The sequence below is a fragment of the Dendrobates tinctorius genome, unplaced genomic scaffold (assembly GCF_039654945.1).
Source record: "Dendrobates tinctorius isolate UK_male_01 unplaced genomic scaffold, ASM3965494v1 ptg000028l, whole genome shotgun sequence".
Taxonomy (NCBI): domain Eukaryota; kingdom Metazoa; phylum Chordata; class Amphibia; order Anura; family Dendrobatidae; genus Dendrobates; species Dendrobates tinctorius.
This window is the reverse complement of record NW_027361696.1, coordinates 41,228,324-41,234,782: the sequence shown is the minus strand read 5'-3', so window position 1 is coordinate 41,234,782 and position 6,459 is coordinate 41,228,324. Positions and strand designations below refer to the sequence as shown.

General features: G+C 43.9%; 1 protein-coding gene across 2 annotated transcripts in view; it reads left to right on the top strand.

Annotated features, from left to right (window-relative positions):
• The first annotated feature begins 3,051 nt into the window (after window positions 1–3,051).
• Window positions 3,052–6,459, top strand: part of LOC141085321 (sialic acid-binding Ig-like lectin 13) — an 80,668-nt gene continuing 77,260 nt past the window's right edge. For both annotated transcript variants that reach the window (XM_073570601.1, XM_073570599.1), the window contains exon 1: window positions 3,052–3,537. The gene's annotated coding sequence lies outside the window, so the exon portion shown is untranslated. The remainder of the gene's footprint in view (window positions 3,538–6,459) is intronic.

Here is a 6,459-nt window from a genome sequence, read left to right as displayed (position 1 = left end):
ATAAAGATTACTATTATTATTATTATCTTTTCAAAGCCCACTGACTCCAACAGTTTACTCCACTATGACAGTTGCCATCCTACTTCCATCAAACATAGCTTGCCCCGCTCACAGTTTAAACGTTTGACACGCATAGTGTCAAACCCACAGCTTCTGCCGAAACGTCTCGATGAAATGACAAAAAAATTTTCGACTCGCCATTACCCTCAAAATCTCCTCAATAAAGAAAAAACTTTGACTCTCAACCCGGTCCCTGAACAATCTGTTCAACCAAACCTGAATGTATTCCCTTCGTCCACACCCACCACCCCATCATGCCTAAAGTCTGTAACATCATCCGAAAACACTGGCCGATGCTCGCACGGTCATATCCGTAGGTCGAGGCATTTAAGACTCCACCATTAATGTGCAAAAGAAGACCTCACAATATTCGAGACAGGGTCGTCAAAGCTGACTTAGGCAGCTTTACCCGGGTCCCCAGACAAATTTTCCTCAACACCGAGAGGAATGGCACATTTCCCTGTTTGAGATGTGCATGCTGCTCGAATGTTATTAAATCTAGCACTATCACCCACCCACATTCTGGCAAACAGTATGCCATAAAAGGTTTCTTCACCTGTGAGTCCAACAACATTGTATACGTGGTAAAATGCCCATGTGGTTTACTTTATGTCGGTGAAACGACACAACACATCCGTGACCGTATAGCGAGCCACAAAGACATGGCTTCCTCTTCCCCATCACTTCATAGCCACTAACCACTTGGTTTCTCAATTACGCTTCCAAATATTGGAACAGGTCGAAAAACCATGACGGGGTGGTGACCACATTAAACGCTTACGAGAAAGGGAATCCTTTTAGATTTACACCTTACAGACCTTATCTCCTTGGGGCCTTAACAGGGAACTAGATATGGTTTTCAGATAAGTAATAGCACTGGTTTCTTGCTTGCTTGCCTGCTTGTTATCTGATTCTGTTGCATACGTAAAATGTGAATTTTATATTTGCAGATATGTGTATAGCATGCTGACTTTCACTTCTTCTGTATACTAACTCTTCCTAATTTTTCAGGTGCCTTGACCCTTACATTTTACACCCATAATAATATAATAATAATAATAAATTTTATTTTTATAGCGCCGACATATTCCGCAGCACTTTACATTTCAGAGGGGATTTGTACAGACAATAGACATTACAGCATAACAATAATCACATACAGTAGATTATAACAAATACCAAGAGGAAAGAGGGCCCTGCTCGCAAGCTTACAGTCTATGAGGAAAGAGGGAGACACGAAAGGTGGGTGGTAACAGTTAACATTATGACTGGTCCATACAATCAGGGTAAGTGTGTAACAGTACAGACACAGAGGGCTAATGGAGGCATAAAGCATGTGGGAACATGATGCGGGGAACCTGGTTATGGTAAAACTTTTGGCTCTGCCACACAGGGATTGATTAGGTTAATGTGTTGGGGTGGTAGGCCAGTCTGAATAAATGCGTTTTCAGGACACGCTTAAAATTGTGGGGATTGGGGACTAATCGTATTGACCTGGGAAGTGCATTCCAAAGAATTGGCGCGGCACGTGTAAAGTCTTGGAGACGGGAGTGGGAGGTTCTGACTATTGAGGATGCTAATCTCAGGTCATCAGCAGAACGGAGGGCGCGGGTAGGGTGGTATACTGAAACAAGGGAGGAGATGTAGGGTGGTGCTGAGCCATGGAGGGCTTTGTGAGTGAGGGTAATAAGTTTATACTGAATTCTGGAGTGGATGGGTAGCCAGTGTAATGACTGGCACAAGGTAGAGGCATCGGTGTAACGATTGGTGAGGAATATGATCCTGGCTGCAGCATTCAAGACAGATTGGAGGGGGGAGAGTTTGGTAAGAGGGAGACCGATTAGAAGAGAGTTACAATAGTCAAGACGAGAAAGAATAAGAGAAACAGTAAGAGTTTTTGCAGAGTCAAAGGTAAGAAAAGGTCGAATTCTAGAAATGTTTTTGAGGTGCAGATGACAAGAGCGAGCCAGTGATCGAATGTGGGGGGCAAAGGAAAGCTTGGAATCAAGTATGACCCCAAGACAGCGGGCATGTTGCTGGGGAGTAATAGTGGAACCACACACAGAAATGGCAATGTCGGGTATAGGTACATTAGTAGAGGGAGGAAACACCAGGAGTTCAGTCTTTGACAGGTTCAGTTTCAGATATAGTGAGGACATGATATTAGACACAGCGTTTAGACAATCGCCGGTGTTTTCTAGAAAGGCTGGCGTGATGTCAGGAGAAGAAGCGTATAATTGGGTGTCATCAGCATAGATATGGTACTGGAAATCAAATCTACTGATTGTTTGACCAATAGGGGCAGTGTACAAGGAGAAGAGGAGGGGACCTAGAACCGATCCTTGGGGGACCCCAACAGTAAGGGGAAGATGAGAGGAGGAGGAACTGGCAAAAGATACAGTAAAGGAGCGGTCGGAGAGATAGGAGGAGAACCAGGAGAGAACAGTGTCCTTGAGGCCAATGGAACGGAGCATAGTGAGGAGGAGCTGATGATCCACAGTGTCGAATGCTGCAGAGAGATCCCATCAGGGTAAGTACTGGTATTTTTCTAATCCTATTTTTTATTTTTTTATTTTTATCTTTTTTCCTTTCTCCTTTTTTTCATTTTTCCCACTTACGTTAATATATTTTTTTCCATTATGTTCATCTTCATCATTTTATTTTTTCATTATTATTATATTTTATTTCAATTTTTAGTATTTTTATTTTGTCAATTTTTTTAATTTTATTATCAATATTTGTACTTCATTTCTTTCATTTTTTCACTTTCTAGATTTTTTTTCCATTTGTCCTATTACCATTTCAGTTTTCTTTTTTTTATTATTTTTTATATTTATTTATTTTATATATTTCTATATTTTTCTACTATTTTTTTTCATTTTTTTCTTTTCATTTGTTTTTTTTCTTTCTTTCACTTTCTTCAGCATTTTTTCATTTATTTCCCGTTTTTCATTTATCATTTTTACCCCAAATTTATTTCATTCTATTTTATTTCCTTGTCCTTTGCAATCCCTTTGATCCATTTCATCCATTTCTCTCATTATACATCATCTTTTTTTTCACCTCATTCATTAATTCCTTCTTTTTATGTTCTCCTCCCACTCCTCTATCACTTCTGTTCTATCTCCCTACCTCTTCTCCCTCCTTGTGTTGTGCCCTCCCTCTCTATCTTGCTCCCCAGCCTGACACTCCCTTCTCTCTCTGTCCCCCTCCCTTCCCCCAGTGCTACTAAGCTGACACCGGCACACTTTTATTTATGTCTTGTCTTCTCCTTGTAGTTTCTACCTTCAGCACACAGTGCAGGTGCCCCCACCAACAGGGCTACAAGCCTGGCTTCAGTACACACCACTTATGTTTCCCACACAGTAGCACACCTCAGACACTCCCACTGACTCGGTCTCCAGGCTACTTTAACCCATTGACCACCAATGCCTGCACACTACACCACAGACGGTGCTTGCTGCCCCACGCTTCCAGGTATGTCCTGCAGCATTGCTGCACTGTGATCTACTTTAGAATGCTTTCATGCTGTTAACTCTCGCATTACCTGTCCCCTCAGCTCATCTCAGGACCTCTGCCTGGTCCCTGCCAGACCGGACTTTTAGGCTGAGTGCAGACGGAGTTTTGAGCCCTGCGGATCTTTCCGTGCAGAATGGAAGAAAACCGCAGGTCAAATGACCTGCATTTTTCCTGCGGATTTCTTCCATTTTTCACGCGGTTTTCATGCAGTTTTTGTGCGGTTTTCCATTGCGGGTTTCCCCCTGCGGATTTGGTGACAGGGGAGATAGAAAACCGCACAAAAGAAGTAACATGCTGCGGATTTTGTACCGCAGGAAAACCGCGCGGAAAAATCCGCAGCGTCTGCACAGCGTTTTTTTTTTCCATTCATTTTAAAGGTACTGTACATCACAATGCGGATATGCAATGTTTCTGCGTGGTAAAATCCGCTGCGGAAATGCTGCAAATCTGCATCGTGTGCACACAGCCTTACATATGGCACTTTAGGTATGCCGCGCCTCTGTCCCTCCTACCCCCTTTCTTTTCCATACTGTACTGCAGTTACCTATACCTGTCCAAACCTCTTGTTTTTTTTCACCCTTTTTCAGCCCCTCCTGCACATTCATACTGCCATGATTGCTTCTTTTTCTCTTGTGCTTTAAGGTCAGTCTCCATGCTTGCACTGCCTAATTATGTTGCATTTATGTCATTTGCTCTATTATGCCGGCCTCGCCGTAACCCAGCTCCACGGCTGCTTCAATCAATATTTACTGGATCTAACTCCAATATCCTATGGGCTAACTCATTGATTTGTACAATTTTGTTCTACAATGATTTTGCACACAACGATCCTGTACATGATGATGATTTTGCACATTGTGTAAATATGTAATTGTGTAAATATGTATATCTGTTTAAACCTCTACAGAGTTTGTACATTTTTGTGATTATCACTGTATATAGCCTAATGTCTATCGTTGCATGTGTCTTTTCTAGTGAGGTTTGAAAAAGACCCGACATAGGGTCAAAACGTTACCTCAACGCACTATTCCCCTGTGGTGTCTTCAATAAAAAATTTTTGCATTGAAAAACAAAATTTCCCAGAGTGCAGCTGTTTTCACTGGATGACTGTCTGGACTAAGTTCCAAGTTCAGCTTGAACCTACCTCATATCCACAGAGTGCACACCTTGTCTGTATCACTATGGCTGGGCAGTCTACATCTTGAGGCAGGCAAGGTAGTCAGTGATAACGGCTGTAATTTTGTGGCAGCCATAGCCCGTGCAAAACTCACACACATACCTTGCCTGGCTCACACTTTGAACCTGGTAGTGCAGTGCTTCCTTAATAATTATCCAGAGTAAACAACCCTGCTACATAAGGTGTGAAGACTGTGCTTGCACATTCGTCGCTCAAACGTCCACTCCACTCGTATGCAGAAGCTGCAGCGATTGCTCCACCTCCCCAAGCACCGCCTAATCATAGTAATTGCAACAAGGTGGAACTCCACCCTGCACATGGTTGAGAGGCTGTGCGAACAAAGGCAGGCTGTAATGCATTTGTGGGAGGATACACGGGCAGGCAGTTTGAGGGATGACATGGAATTGTCGGGTGTGCCGTGGTCAAAGCTGAAAGACCTCTGTAAAGTCCTTCAATGTTTTGAGGAATGCACACGGCTGGTAAGCGCAAAAGACGCCATCATAAGCATGAGCATCCCAGTTATGCGTCTGCTCATGCAAAGTTTGATGCACATTAAGGATCAGGCATCTGCAGCGGAGGAGGAGGGGGGAAACCTTGATGACAGTCAGCCATTGTCTGGTCAGGGAACTGTCCTTGACGAGGTGGAGGATGAGGATGAGGGGGATGATTATTTTGGGCAGGAGGATGCTTCTCAGGGGGCTAGAGAAAATGTTGGCATTCCATGGTCAGGTACAGTGCTTGTGCGTGACTGTAGGGATGTTGTTTGCCAGAAAGTGCTACTCCGCCCAGCAGTTGCAGTGCAGCATTGACACCTTGAACATTGGCCCACATGTGCGATTATGCCTTGTGGATCCTAAAAAGGGGCCCCCGCATTGCCAAAATGATGAGGGATAACGACTACTGGCTGGCCAGCATCCTCGATCCACGCTACAAAGGCAAATTACACAACATCATGCCACAGGAGAACCTAGAGATAATATTGCCTAACAAACAAGCAACTCTGGTAAACCGTTTGTTTAAGGCTTTCCCAGGACACAGCAGCGGTGCTGGTTCTCCCATGAGCCGTAGTGGGCACAATGGAAGAGGTGTTCGTGGTGCACACAGCCAAAGTGGCCTTGGAGACGGGTTTAATGACCCTGTTGTGGAATGATTTCTCAAATACCGCTCACACGACTGCTAATCCTGCATCGATTAAAAGTGACAGGAGACAGCAATTGTCAACTATGGTTACAAACTACTTCTCCTCCCATATCGATGTTCTCCCTCACAGGTCATTCCCCTTTTACTATTGGGCCTCTAAACTGGACACCTGGCCTGAATTGGCAGCAGAGCAAGCGAGCTCCTGTAAGGCATATTACAGGAGCTCGCTTGCCCTACTGCTAGTGTTTTATCTGAAAGAGTCTTCAGTGCTGCTGGATCAATCCTGACAGAGAAAAGGACACGTCTGTCGACCCAAAATGTTGATGATCTAACCTTCATTAAATTGAACCATGCATGGGCTTCAAAGGATTTTGTCCCACCTTCCCCTGATGACTAGTATTGAGCGATACCGTCCGATACTTAAAAGTATCGGATCGGAATGGATCGGCCGATCTAAAAAAAATATCGGGTATCGCCGATTCCGATACCGGAAGTCCCATTCAAGTCTATGGGACTTCCGGTATCGGAATAAGAAAAACCCTATTTTTGCCTTGTACAGCCTC